The sequence below is a fragment of the Corvus brachyrhynchos genome, unplaced genomic scaffold (assembly GCF_000691975.1).
Source record: "Corvus brachyrhynchos isolate BGI_N302 unplaced genomic scaffold, ASM69197v1 scaffold28, whole genome shotgun sequence".
Classification (NCBI taxonomy): Eukaryota; Metazoa; Chordata; class Aves; order Passeriformes; family Corvidae; genus Corvus; species Corvus brachyrhynchos.
Window position 1 is genome coordinate 1,543,857 of NW_008246058.1, and position 15,204 is coordinate 1,559,060.

The window sequence follows — 15,204 nt, forward strand, 5'->3', positions numbered from 1 at the left end:
ATATCAGTCCATTGCAGTAACACCCTGATTTCCACTGAGCAGAATCACTTTGATAGCTTCTCTCTCAGTCCTCGGAATCATTAAGAATTAGCAGATTACTTCCTTCTGTAATTACTTTAATCATATTTGTTCTGTGGTTATCTGTTGTTAATAGAGCTCTTTGATCTTCTTAACTGCCTCCCATGCAATTAGACAGTGGTGTAAAACACATGGATAATACTTTGCTAACGATGCAGTATTTGCACAGAGGAAGATGTGAGAGCACATGGTAACTCTCTATGAGGTTTTGACTGAATATGTTGCAGACATATTTTACCATGTTTATTTTGTTGTTAACTGAACATCACGCATAATTGCTTGTTACATCGTTAATTGCTTTGCTTACAGCCAAGAGGTTCAATTAGATCCTGCTAATATTACAGAATGTTTCTTTGTTCTGAACTGGGTCAGATTCCAGCATGTTTATGTGTTGACCCTGTTGCCTTGTTTAAATGTTGCGGTTTTGCAGCAATGACACTTCGAAGAATTGCACTCCTTGCAGCAAGAAACATCACCCAGGAATCTCTGTCCTATTGATATTTGGTGCCTTCTTTTGGGTCATATAATCCACTCCTATATCCTATGCTACACAATTCTGGGTGGTCATCTTCCCTGGAATTTTTAGATGTAGCAGGTGACTAATTCCTGATTTCTTTTTCAGAAGCTGCCATCTTGACCTTCTCACCTGGAATTAAACTACCCAAACAAAGGTATTGCGCAATTTCACGTCCAAACCACCTTGTCAAGACATTCACTCTCTATCTGAAATCTGTTCATGAACTTCAGAAAACTTACAGATGGATGGAAGAAGCCAAATGTCACAAGAACTTAAAAACATGCCTGTGAGTCAGAACAATGGTGCACCCAGATCAGTATTCTGCTTCCAAGTTCTGCACAAATAGATGAACATGCACACTTGCAAGAAGGGCATGAAAAAATGGTCACTAGCGTAATGAAAAAGAGTGAGAAGAAGACAAAGGAGAATATGGAAGCATCTTAGGCTATTCATGTCTGATGGCTAATGTAGGTCTACCTGAGTATAAGAATTTCTTTCAAGACTGAGCATTATGAAGTGATACATGAGTTACTCTGGAGAATTCTGGTAAGGAGGTGCCACAAACTAAGAATTCAGTCCATCCTACACTCCCTGTATATATTCAAATCATAATTGGACTGAATAACTCAAAAGGCATGTGTGTCTCCATGTTGAATAGAGAGGGAACCCATAGTTAATACAGTTCTGACTTTAATGTTTCTGATACATGTTTCAAGCTCCTGGCCTGAAGCTGGTTTCCCAGTATTTTGCCCATCTGGAATGTTTTCTCTGTCAGTAAAACACATAATTACTAAAAGAAGAAGAAGAAAAAAACAAAACCAACAAATCAACCTAGATTTGATTCTATGAGTATTTCTAAATGTACCTCTATAACAAAAAAAAATTCCTCAGTGAAGACGTGCTCTGTAGCAACATTCCAAGCAGTACACAACTAGTTGTCAAAGCAGTATAATTTGTTTTTCAAAAGGCAAGTCTAAATATCTACTAATCGCCATGTTTTTCCGCAGGAGAGACAAGCAAGATTTTTCTCTGCAAGTTAAGGGCAGGCAGACAGTAGCAAGAAAAACAGAGAATTGTTTGTAACTTGAACCAGAATGAGCAGAGCAGTCTTTTATCTGAAATGAATAATGTAACATTGCCCAGAATGTAAACTACTGAGTTTTACAGTGGAGTATTTAAGAGCTGATTTTTTTGTTACAGTAGGCACTACAGATGAACCTTTGGAAAGGATAAATTAATCAGGCCCTTCCCTGAAATAGTCAAAATACACAAATTCCTTGCCTGGATTGTGGAGCAGCAGAAAAGAGTGATATTTCATTACTTTTTAATTAATATTTCTATACAACAGAGTGGGGATTTTGTCCTTTCTTTCCTCCATCTTTTAAACAATACTCCTCCTTTCAGTTAGAGGCTTTCTGATCAGGGAAATTTGATTGCTTTTATGTTGTAGATGGACCTTACACTCTGTCAGAATACAGAAGAGGACACAAAATGTAGGAGGTAGTATACTGAGACGTTGTGATTTTGTAGTAATTTTATCAGTGTTGAACCTGCACTTTGTTGTGTAGCCTAGAACAGATTCTGCCAATATAACTCACACCAATGCCAAAAGGGAGCTCTAATCCAATGGTGTCATTCTTAAGTGCAAGCTATGACATTGTATCAACACGGCAGAACTTAACTGAGGTTATTCACCATCTCTGTGCTTCCATGGTGGGTTCTACTGTGTCTGCTGCTTTGACAGTAGAGTGTTTCAGGTCTTCCATCCGGTATTACACTGTTTTTCACCAGCTTCTCTTCAACAAAAGGCTAGACTGAACTACTCTAAACAAGAGGTCAGCTGGACAGAACCTCATTGGTTTGCAAAGTAATCAAGTCACTGGATTTTATATTAACATATTTCCTCTAAATGCCATACCATGGAATACAGTAAGTGGGATTCCAACTGAGCTGATGGTTTTGCTAGAATATGAGGATACTCCTAGTGCCCCAGCTGTTTTGCAGATCACCGTATGAGTGCTGTTCTGATAGACCTAAATCACTGTAGCCAGTGTGTGGAACAACGTCTCTGAGAACAAAATCTGAAGACAGCTGAAAGCAGGCAGGGCAACAAGCTTTTTGTTTATGAGTCTAGTGAGCATGATGGATTCTGTTCTACAGATTCCACTGGTTACTTCAGCTCCAGGCTGCAGTAAACATGAAGGTGGGTATTTTCCTGAAGGCCAGGTATTGGCCTGTTATTCAGTGGATAACATAGTATAATTAATTTTAGGATAATTAATTTTGGCAGTAAGAGGGTTCAAAATGAATTTAAGCCTTCAGTTAATCCTAATAGGTGCTGCTGAATCCATTTATCACCACCCCTTGCGACTGTCAGCCAACACAAAACCCTGTAGTAAATGCAAAACTGGCTGCTTGCCCACAGAACTGGCAGGCTCTGAGACACTGAATGAATGAGAACATGAAGCAAGCAAGAGAACTTTGATTTTATATGCAAGAGCCCACTGGAGCTCCAGCAAAACTCTGTTGTGTTCAAATGTCCCTGCTAACACAACACAATAAGCTGACAAGACACAGCAAATCCACTTGACTAAAAATAAAACTGAAATCCAACACAATATGCTTGCAATTGCAAGATGAGCATTTTTTCAGCCTAAGAGAAACTCTGTAATTATTCCAGGGATAGGATGGAGGCAGAGGACAGGAAAATTGGGATGGCTGGATTATTCATTGCAGTCTGTCCTACTGTTTGCATTATACTTGGTTTATGTTGTCCATCTTACTTGAGAACTGGATGAAGATTTAATTTGAATGGAGGTTGCCATTTCCATGGAGAAAATCAGTAATAGTTGTGCTTTGCTTGGATTCACAGGTAGCATGCTGAGAAAATGGAAAAAAATCATTATATTTTATTTTATTTTCAGAAAATAGGTATTCTTGTTTTTATAGTAGTGCTGAGGAGTATCAAACAGGAGTAGAATTCTATAGCCAGATACTGCACATACAAACATTAAAAGAGAGGTACGAGGTATAAGCTATTGCTTTCTTTATGCTACACTTGATGGGCAGAGAATGACTGATGATTTGCTCAAGATCACACTCAAGAAATACATAGCAGAGCCTAGAACCAGACCCACATACACTAGACAGAAATGAACCATGATCAGGGGTTGCAGCTGATATCCAGTAAATCTAGGTCTATGGCTCCAGATACAAATACAAATACATCTACATGTTGTTTTTTAAAATATCTCAGCACCAATCACTAAATTAATTGCTGCCTAATCTCAGACTCCGGATGATTCTGTTTAGTCCATGTAATACGCAAGGGAAGTCTGAGGTAGAGGTACCTGATGCTTATCTACATCACTTTACCTATTACCAGGAATGAGTAAATCCCCTGAAAAATTCAAGTTGTTTACTCATACAGTCTCAGTCACATAGCAAACATTTCCAAGAACTTCCTGAAGGTTAAAATAACTGGTATTTTCAGTGTCCTAATGATGGGAGGAAGGAGGACCTTCCAGTAACTGAAGGACCAACTGAAAACTTCTGTTACTTGTTGGGATTCAGGAAACATGACATAAGTAAACAAGAAGTGCTACTTTCTGAGGTATGCTCTGTATTGAAACTCAGCTTTTAGTCCTAGAACTGTCACAACTTATTTTTCATTAATAGTGTCAATGATGCATAACTCATCTCTATCTCAAGAAGAGGGAATAGTCTAGCTTGGATTTCACTTTCTGCTCCACTTCATTTCCTGGCTGTATATAATACTGAACCTTCTAAAAATAGCCTGATAATTAAAACACATTATAATTTCCTGACTCACCATCTGGATTTGACCTACTTCTGGATTAAACTTTGACAGCAGCGGGGATGGTGTCCAGGATCTGCTCTTGCAAAAAAACACCTGCATCATAGAAGAGAATTACTTAATGTGAGATCGTAACATAAGACAACACACTGGATTGCTGAGTCAGTTTTCAGCACATGGAAATGACTGGATCATCAAAATTCCTTCAAATTGGGTATCACATAAGAGGCAGCATCACCATTTGAAGTAAAATAGTCTTCTTGGACTGTGTGAAAGGTTCAATTCTCCATATGAAAACACTTCCTGACTCTTGAGCCTTGTAAATAATGAAAGAATTCCTTCATCCAAGTAAAGCCTTTCCTATAAAGTATACCTCATTCAAGCCTCCAACAAAAATGTTTCTGCGATAATGAATACTTGGTTTCAGCTTCTTAGACTTCCTGATATCCTGAAGGCTGTTTAGCATGCTGCTTTTGTCCATGCCTCCATGCCCTGGAGATCTTAGTAATTAAGCCAGAAGGATTTATTAAGGTTTCCTAGGGTGGCCCAGCAGTATATTTGAGGTGACAGTTTCAGATCAGTTCCACTCCTCTGAAGCACATATTCAATGCACACACTTCTGATCAGAGAGAGATGACAGTACCAGAAGTCTGTATGCTTCCTTCTCTCATTTTGTCACAAAATTGCTATGGGTACAGGTAGGTCACATAGAGAAGCAAGCAAACCATAGATATACAGTTCTAGTTCCTATCTCTTTTACTCCATCATAGTAAAGATATCATGTTAGTGCTAAACTGAGCAGCTCTCCATCATGCAGGAAAACAGCACACTTATCTGGAAGACACAAAACTACCTGCTAAATTTTATACCCTGACACTGAATTAAGAGCTCAAATGATGACTTACTGATTAGTGCTTTGGATAACTCATGTGCATGTGGTGGAACTTGATGGTCAGAGGACAAGCTGAGGGCTACAGAAATCAACAAGTCTCTCTTGGTGAGCACAACAGGTTATGAACTACACACTGAAGCTGAGTAATCCAGAAAGAGCTCAGTTCTGATCTAGCCACCACCATTATTGTCTTCTTTCCAAAATAAGGACCAGGATGCTGTGTTTGGGTGTTTGCACTTCCCACCTTGCTTCCCAGGCATTTCACCTTGCATGGGGCACCCACAGCTTCTGGGATCTATAACATTTTGAGCAAAGGTCAAAAATCTCAGTAAGTCTGCTCAGTACCCTCAAGGTGTTTTAGTAACTTTCCAAACACTAGTTTGTAATGTAACACCCATTACCTAAAAGACAGGGGAAATATTTGCTATTTTTTTTTCCTTTACCAAATTTCTTTTTGACCGCTACTGAAGAGAGGAAAATATATATGCTCAGATGCCTTTTGCCCTCAGAAATAATGACATTGTAAAAGTCTGGGATCTGGAAAGGAGTCATGAATACATCAGAGGCTGGAGACAGAAGGCTTTTCATCAGTGTGGCTGTTCCCTGACTTCTGACCACACATGATATAAAATGACAGGAGTCTGTCTTTGGAAGAACTCTTTTCTTTCTTTATCCTGGCAGGGCAGGGAAAACTCAAGACATCTGGTAGAGGGATACATCAGTGTGGTGAAGTGGAGGATGAAATCTCTGTCAAGCTTGTCACTTCATGGGGCAGCTAGTCATGTACAAATCACAGTCAATTTACTTCTATTTGGGAGCAGCTGTTTACATTAACGATGAAAAATGTCCCTGAGTGAGGGGAGAATGTTCACTCAGAGACACAGGCACAGTGTTAAGGGTTTGGCTGGCCATGTTACAGGCTCCTTGGGGACTGGGATCCTCAAGGAGGCCACATCCCTCAGCATCTCCCCAGAGTGTGCAGTGAGAAAGACTCATAGAAGCCCCAGACCTCTACCCTAGGAGGTCCAGCTCTCCTTTTGGGCTGCATTTTCCTATCCTTGATGGACACAGCTGATCTCTCAGGTTCTAGAGCCACTGATCTCTCACAGAAACATTGAAGCCCTCTGCTTCTCTTTGCTAGTCCTCCCCAACCCCGGCCTGATCTCTCACATGATCTCAACATCAGCATTTGTCTCAGCTGATGCAGCAGGAAGTCAACATGGACCATCTCCCTGTGTCAGCTACAGAGGAGCTGCAGGACTTGGCTTGTCTCTGATCTCTACTGAAATAATGTGTTTGAATTAGGAACAGAAGAACCAGAACAGATGGAAGAGAGTAAAATTAACAGTATGCAGAGCTGAAAGAGAGTGTGACCTAGCACTCACTCTGGTGAAACATCTGTGAAAATGAGGAGGTCATTCAGTTCTCAGTATCTTCACTACTCTATGCATAAGGATGACATCCATTCACGGTGCTGTTGCCCATCACCTTCAGACAAAGACACCAAATGATGAACTTTCAAGTTATTTGTATTCTGATTGGCAAGGCTATCCTTCTGCCAAGAGCCTTTCAAGTATGTCCTAGCTGTCCAATTTATTTTGTCCACATTTAGGTATTGATTTTGCTCTCTCAGCACGCATAGTTCTGTGTGACACTGAGAGACATGGGCATGCACGCTCTCCCAAATATATCCCTTATGTCTTAGAAACTTAGACCTAAGGGAAGAGAAGAATCTAGATCACTGACAACCAAAAGAATGTTACAGCACTTTCTGATGAGTGTGTGGAGCATTGGTGACCAACCTTCCTTTCCAAGCTGAAGCAAACTTTCCCACTGCTGCAGCAAATCCACCCTCTGCTTGCTCCATTTGCAGCTACCATCACTTCTTGCACTACTTCCTTCACAGGATATTCTGAGCTGGAAGGTGCCAGTGATCTCTGACAAACAGGAGGGGGGGCTCGGACAAGCATTCCAGGAGCTTTTATTAGTTTATCAGTCTCACATACAGAGTTGAGACAAAGTGGGTACAGAGCTCACACTGTCACAGAGACGTCCCCAGATTTCCTGGTTGCAAAGCAACCTGAGGCCTGCTTCTATTTCTCACACCTAAAATCCTTTCCACCTTTTGTGATTCCCCACATAAGGGACACTGAAGGACCATTGAGTCCATTCACTCTTAAGTGAATGGCCCAGATGGGGGTTGAACCCACAGGCCACAACCCTGGCATTACTAGCACCATGCTCTACCTAGCTAAGCTAATCTCAGGGTCCAGTGTATAAAGTCCACAGAGGCAGTAACTGGGATAGGGATGTCCTGGGGTGAGTACCTAAAGTTTATGAGAAGATGCTTAGGTTTGTAAGAACAGCTGAAATACGATGGAAATTATTTTCCTTGATCACATTTGTTGCTTCACAGAAATGTCAGATATGTGTCAATGACCTAGGAGGGACTGGAAAGGAACTTCATTCTTTCACTCCTTGCTGCATGGTGGCAGTCGTATCGTATTTCCGTTCACATACCACCTGAGAGCCTAATTAGCATGTCTTTGTCACAGCAGCTTGGTGTTAATGGACTGACTGGGTTAGAGTCAGAAAGGAATTGGCTCCCAAAATAGAGGAACCGCTGGGATTTGCCCACTGGTTTTCTGGCCTTCCTTTGTAACATGACTTGCTTTCAAGAGTCGTTTGGTAGAGATGGAGCCAGTCCTGCACTGTCTACAGTCTATTTCCCTGCTCACTATGAGTCCAGAAGCTTCAATCTCTACTGAGTTCAGATAGTCCACTGGAAAAGTCTCACACTGCTTATAAGTATAGTACCACCTGTCCTTGAGTTTTACAGGCCACTGGAACTTGATGGGATTCTGACATTCAGATCTGATTTTCCATGCAGTTTATGAGCAGTTGGACCCATGATTATTGGATATCTCTAGTGTCAACACAATAAAATGGATGTGATAAAATGAAATGAAAAACCAGCAGTGCTCTGTCAAGACCAGCCTGGTTACCACATAATAGGAATTAGTCCTCCACAAAGAGTTTTGCTTCTGTAGTGCTCAGAAGAGACCTTGTGGCTAAGATAAAGACTAATTTGTTTAATGGTTTTCATACCCAGAAAGAGTAAAGGCAGGCTCTATCCATACATCAGCAACTGGACCTCTGTAAGCCTTTGCTTGGAAAGAAAAATTAAAATGGATAATCATCTTTTTGTCACAAGATTTTCTTGCTTCCTCTCTTTTCTCAGGGCAGTCAGCAGCACTTTGCAGCTAGTAAATCTGTTTGGCAGGTAATCTGCCACCCATAGACCAGATGCTGCCTTGGCAAGGTTAGCTTTCCTGTTGCCATGGCAAAGCTCAGGCAGCCAAATGACATGGATGCTATGGCATGTTGCCAAGGTAATCTGATGGCACAGGCCTTTGTTAATTGAAAGAGGAAAGCAGGCTGGTGCGGCCCGCTTTTCCCTGCCAATCAAGGCTGAACTTTGAGCAGGGCAAAGGACTAATTAACTGCCTCCACCAGCTGTTGGCTCCAGCATGCCAAATCTGACAAGTGGCCAGGGCCATGCATCCTTAACCCTTGCTGTCTATGGAGGAGAGGCAGCAGTTAATGAAGCTGTTGGAACACTTGTAAATTTCGCTTTTCTCTGAAAGACTGGTAGAAAGGGAAAATAAGTAAAGTGGTTGTGTTCCTCCTGAAGAACTGCAAAGGTGTTTGGCTGGCTCATGATTCCCCTTTGAACTGGTGAAGCTGTCAGGACACAGCAGCACACAAGTCATGGATATACTCTTCAGGTGCCTTGCAGAATAAAAATGTAATGTGCACTAAAAGTTTCAAGGTTGACTAGTTAAAGGGATCTGATTCAGCAGTTGCAGGGAGAAACGTCTCCAATGCTGACTGTGTTTGCCTACAGACATCTCTTGTTCCCACTGTGCTAGGAGAGCACAGCAGTTTGTGTCAAAGGGACAGTGAAAGGAAGCCTTTCTGAAAGTGACTGGGAATAACTCATAGGTCCTGAGGTTTCCTGTTCTTCTCTTGGGCAGACTCTTCCAGCATCCTTTGCCTTTCATTGTCTGTAGTGTCTATCCAATGTGTATTACAGTAACTGTCCATTTCCAGCATTCTGGATATAACTCTTTTAACTATTCATTTTCAGATGAATTATTTTAATTTATTCTGCTAATAGAAGAATAGTTATCCAACCTGCTTCTCAGGTTATGGGCAAATGATTTCTGGTCCATCCAGTTCATTCCTTTAGCTAAACAAAGGGAAATTTTTTTGTCTCTGGACATCTGACTTGCCTGTCTTATTGCTCAGCAGCAAGGATCAACAAGATTCAGCCATGAATCTTACAGCTGCAATGGATGAAATCTCTAAACTAACAGCATCTTTACTCAGAGGTTAGTTTTGTCAACATATGTCTACATAGAGAGAGAGAGAGACACTAAGAGCTATAGTATTCTGTTGTTTGAAATAAGTCTGTTGCTTAAAAGGCTCTGGGCAGTGTACTTTTTTACTTTTATAGGCATGTCCTGGATGTGTTTGACTTTTCAAATCCTCTCTTCATAGATCCAAAGGGGTCTGTTTATAAAATCTGCCTCTCAGGCTCCTTTCTATATGAAGTTCAGAGAGTAATTTTTACTGCTATGTGTAAATGTGTCCCTGATGTTTTCTCCTTGGAGGAATCTTCGTCCAACTGAAACACTTCCTTTCACAGACAAAAAGGGTGTCTCAGGTTCTGTTTCCTGCACGTGTGTGTGTGTGTGTACAGAAAGAAAGGTGCTCTGGCTGCTGTGGGAGCCTTTGCACAAAGTCTGAAACATTAACCGTAAAAGCAGCAGAGGGAAATCAGTGCTTCTTCTGATCAGTTCATTTATCCTGCCAAGAAACTGCCTCTATCCTTTCCTGCCTCAGGCTGCCTGCAACAGTTGTCAGGTGTCAGAGGGACTGAGCTGATTCCTACCTTCTGCTCCTACCAGAATAGGAATTAATGCATTTGCACAGCAGCACCACCAGCAGCTCTCTTGTGCTTGTTAGCTAGCTGGAGGTCTGCCATGGAAACCCAACAGGTCAGGGACTGAGCTGAGGTTGGAAAATGTGCCATATCATGGTGTCCTGTTTTCAAGAGCCTCCTAGTCACTGGTGGAACCTTGTGCTTGGTGTCTCCTCCAAGTGGCCTGAAACTTGACAAATACATGCATACATACATGTGGGTTTTTCCATACCCATTCTGTACCTGTGCTTAGTGGGTTTGGGTGATGCCATGAGCCCACTGACGAAAACTACCTGCAAAGAAAGTATGGATGTTTACTGTGCTTATTTAAACTTTTTATGTGCTACAGTAAGAAATACAAATATTTTACCACCTTTCTGAGTAAGCAGAATTTTTTTCAAGTTTTTTGCCATAATAATAGGAATACAGAAGTTCAAAGAGTTTCCACTAGCACTGTGATAGAATAACCACCTTCCCCTAGTGTAGACATGAGGTCCCTGTTCCCAGTTCTTCTCTTTTCTGGGATTGATTGGGGTCCTTAAACTTTCTGGCTACCCAGGGACCAGTCACTGGAAGAAAAAGTCTCAGTCCCCAAAAACTTGTAAGGTCTTAGAAGAATACAAATCACACATGAAGAATCACAGCCTAGGGAATAACAATGATGTATTTTGTCTACAAACCACAGAGTAGAAGGATCTGCCTTTTCAAGATGATTAGAGGGAGGGAGCACCCCTCCGATGAAGAAAGGCTGAGAGAATTGGGATTGCTCAGCCTAAAGAAGAGAAGGCTTCAGGGTGACCCAATTGTGGCCTTCCAGTACTGGAAGGGAACCTACAGGAAAGATGGAGAGAAACTTTTGACAAGGGCATGTGGTGATAGAACAAGGGGGAATGGCTTCAAAGTGAAAGAGAGTAGGTTTCAATTATATATGAGGAAGAAATACTTTCATGTGAGGTTGATACTGGAACAGGCTGCCCAGAGGAGTTGTGAATACCCCATCACTGGAAGTGCTCAAGGCCAGGTTGTCTGGGGCTTTGAGAAATCAGATCTAGTGGAAGTTGTCTCTGCCCATGGCAGGGGAGCTGGAACAAGATGATCTTAAGACTCCTTCCAACCCAAGTCATTCTATGATTCTATGGTGATCGAGCACAACCTGATATCAGATGTACATGTAAGAGCTGAGGCTTTTGTTCTAGAAAAAATTTAATTTATCAGAGAGCTATAGGATACACAGAAGTTTATGTGTGACATCTTGTTGAGCTAACTCATGACCTGCATTGTTATTGCTCACATGGGTGATGAAGAAATGATTAGGCCACTTCCTGCTCCTTTGGGGCTATGATAGTACAGGACAATTTCATACACTAATTATGACACTTAAGGCCATGGGCTTGCTATGGGTGTATGAACAGCAAAAGTCAAGGTGTAGGTTAGGACTGTCACTGTCTCTGTTGTATGCATGCCTCAAGATTGAATCATTTCTCTGCTGTTGCTAAGTTCTTGGATCAGTCTCTCAGTCACATAATGATTAGAAACAAAATTCAAGGCTTCATCAATGTCTTGCATGTTCTTACTTGTTGCGTGCACAAGGGTTTCCATCCCCACCAGCATATTTACACGTGGAATGCATCCTGGGTTTGCCAGGGTTATAAGGCACACGTAACCAGTGCTCACTTCAATTTGGCCCCCAGATGCAACCACTGTTGCTTAAAAGGTCATGCATGCAATGCAGATTCTGTGAGCCTGTCAGAGGCCTGTGCAGTGTTTGTGAGTAGTGAATTAAAATAATACATTTAGACACATTAGCACTTCCCTCTGTGTGTTAGTGTGACCGTGGTATTGGAAGAAAGGAAAGTGTTAAGCTATTAGCAGCAATTTCACCATGTGTATAGATTTTATCATAATGTCTTCACTTTTACTTTCAGTCTATTACAGAAAACTTTCAACCCCCTTATCCCTACAAGCCTGAATCATAGCATATATTTTATTCACACAAAACAAGATCTTCTTAAGCGAGTCTGTTATTCCTGGTTGACATGACAATTTGGGCATGTGCAAAACTAAGAGCAGATAAACCACATTAGCAGAAATGCAAAAATCTTGTCGCGGTCAAAATACTGCAGCATTTCTTCATCTTCCTGTGAATTAATATGAATTTGAAGAACTTAAAGAAGATAAAAAGTCCATTTAAAAAAATAAAACCCCGAACTTTTTTACTTTGCGTAGTAGCTACCACTCAAGATTGCTCAGTATCTCAACAGTTCTGTTTGCATTTGGTTCTTGGTGTGTATCAGTAGACAAACTGGAATGGGTGACAAACTGTTGCTGATGACACATAAGAATCAGAAGTTAATGACAGAGGAATGTTTTTAAGACCAGCTGACAGTGATAATATTTTCTTGGATTTCAGATCTGAACATGATCCCTTTGAAATGTAATTGAACACAGGAGATTCCATTGAAAGTTGTTGTGATGACAAATCATTAATCAGTTTTGTTCTGAATCAGATAAGTTGGTCACAATACACAAATCAGAGAAGCATTTCCTGGTTTTGAGCTCCAATATCAACATTTTGCATGGCCTTGGGCTTCAGAGTTGTGTTAAAACTCATTATTGCAGAAAAGGACCATTTATAGACATTCCTTTGAAATGGACATCTTTTTGTAAGCACAATTTTAATCAATCAGAATAAGTAAAACAGATAACACTGAACAAAAAAGGTTCTGATAGTCACTATATTTTATCAATGAATATTTAGCTACTACTGACGTGTTGTGTTTCAATTTTGAGCTGTTATCTGTTTTTTCTTTCATTTGAAATTTACTATTGGTTATAGATGAAAGCAGACAACTCTTATTCTCTGGAAACCTAAGTATAACTGACCCAATGCTGTACAACAGTCAGGTAACACAAAGTGAAAACATTCTTGGAATTGACCCATAAGTACTGCTTGTTCTCCAATTGAATATGGTTTTGGTTTTAAAATTGTGGTTTCTTTGCTTTACAAACTAACTGGTTTCAAACCTGCTTAGAACAGGAAAACCTAATGCAGTTGCTTCCTCCACCCAGTATGGTTAAAACACAAATTTACAGAAGCTGTGAGGCTGTTATAGGTGGCTGGAAAGTTAGGGGAAAGAATTGGCTGAAACTTTATTGATGGAGTAGGTTGAAAATGCATCAGAAATTCCATCCACTTCTACAATCAGCTTCAGCACTGGGTGATGTTGACAATGGAACTGGTGCTGGGAAAAAATCTCTTGTTAATTCCCACCCCAAACCTCAACACTTCATTGTCATTCATAGAAGAAAAACAAATTATTTCTTACAAATAAAAATTTTCTCTCTCCCCCTCACAAACCTTGCGAATTTTAGGGTGAAGAAAAGGTCTTTTGTGAGAAACAATTCCTTGTATGATGAAAGGAGAAGGTTCTAGGATTCACTGAGCAGGGGAGATGTATCTTTTAAGGAAAAATATTATATTGGGAAAAGGGGGAGAAAAAGGGAATGGATGTGCTAAAGTTTCTGATCATTTGCTAGAAGTTTTTACCATCCCCATGCCATAATACTGTTTTACTTCACTGTGTTACTGACCAAAGGATAACCATATCTACCACTGCATGGTATGTTGTAAGGATAAGCTACTTTTGTGAGATTATAAACAAGTTTAGGCTGAGAGGAGCTTACAACAACCTGGATTCATTTACAATAACAATGTACATGATATGGAAGAGAACTTTTTACCACTACCACTGGTGTCTGTCCATTGGGGGACTAGGAGCACCCAGCAAGGACCAAGTCTATTTTTGTGAGACACTAAATTAATGTTTTTAGAGTGAAGTCCTTATTTGGAATTTGGTGTTTAGAGGAGAAGGACAGGTTTGGTTGGCTGAGTGAATAATTCTAATCCTTCATCAGCTCAGGTAATTTATAATACTTATACTTTCACTCTCCAGTCAGTAGCAAGGAAAATATCCACTGATTAAAGCAAGATGGTCTTCTGGCGACAAGCAGTCTTAGCACAGACCTGCCATTCTGCCAGGGTGTGATCTTTGCTTATGTTTACTCTGAGAGATGGAAATCCACTTTCTGTGATACTGAGTTACTCAGGATTCCCTGTCCACAGAAACAAAAAAATAACTGGACCCCAGGAAAATCCAAAAAAGCAATGGTATTGAAATAGGTAATGATTTATCTTCTTCTGAGATTAGGGTTTCATTTTTCTTCTCTGGCCAACAGCACTTAAATAACAAAACATTCTATTGCTTCTGACAGCAACAAAGTACTGTACATAAATCCCTCTCGATTTCCTTCCTGCTCCCTCCCACAAAAATAACTTAAAAAATCTCTGCCTCACAAGTTTTTCACAGAGACACTGAGCAGAGATAAAAGAAAGAAAAAAAAAAAAAAAAAGAAGAAAAGGAGTTTCTACTTTTTGGTTACCAGATTTTTCAATCTTCATTTCAGCGAAAATGTTCATTCTGTGCATGAACACTTTCATTATCTCTTCTTCCTCCTCTCTGCACTCACAGAACCCCTATCCCAGTTCTAAGACTTACAATGACCCTCAGAGAGGGCACATTACACTTCACTTCCTCTGCTGACCATCACAGTCTCCCCCACTCCTTTTATGCCTCCTTCCACACAAGAAGGACCTATTTCCTGAATAGCTTTTCTGTTCATCAGTCCTCATCACTTTGGAAGCAATTCCAGAAGGTTGAGATTTCTCTATAAGCAGCATTGAACTAGATAAATATCAGTGGGCAGCATAAAGGCATCTAGAGATCATCTAATTCTGCCCTTAGCTCCTAACAATTAGGCAGGGTTTGGTTGATTCCTACAATTTTGTTTTCATACAGTAAAAATCCTTGTAAATTTTGCCATTACACATGAACAACTGAAGACTGTGTCAGTAC

General features: G+C 40.5%; 1 long non-coding RNA gene across 1 annotated transcript in view; it reads right to left on the reverse strand.

The window, feature by feature from the left end:
- Window positions 1–350: 350 nt before the first annotated feature.
- The window catches only part of LOC108449606, a 140,053-nt gene continuing 125,199 nt past the window's right edge, over window positions 351–15,204 (reverse strand). The window contains exons 2-3 of the long non-coding RNA XR_001865835.1: window positions 4,428–4,508; window positions 351–3,475 (exon numbers count right to left, since the gene is read on the reverse strand). This is a non-coding gene — a long non-coding RNA (uncharacterized LOC108449606). The remainder of the gene's footprint in view (window positions 3,476–4,427; window positions 4,509–15,204) is intronic.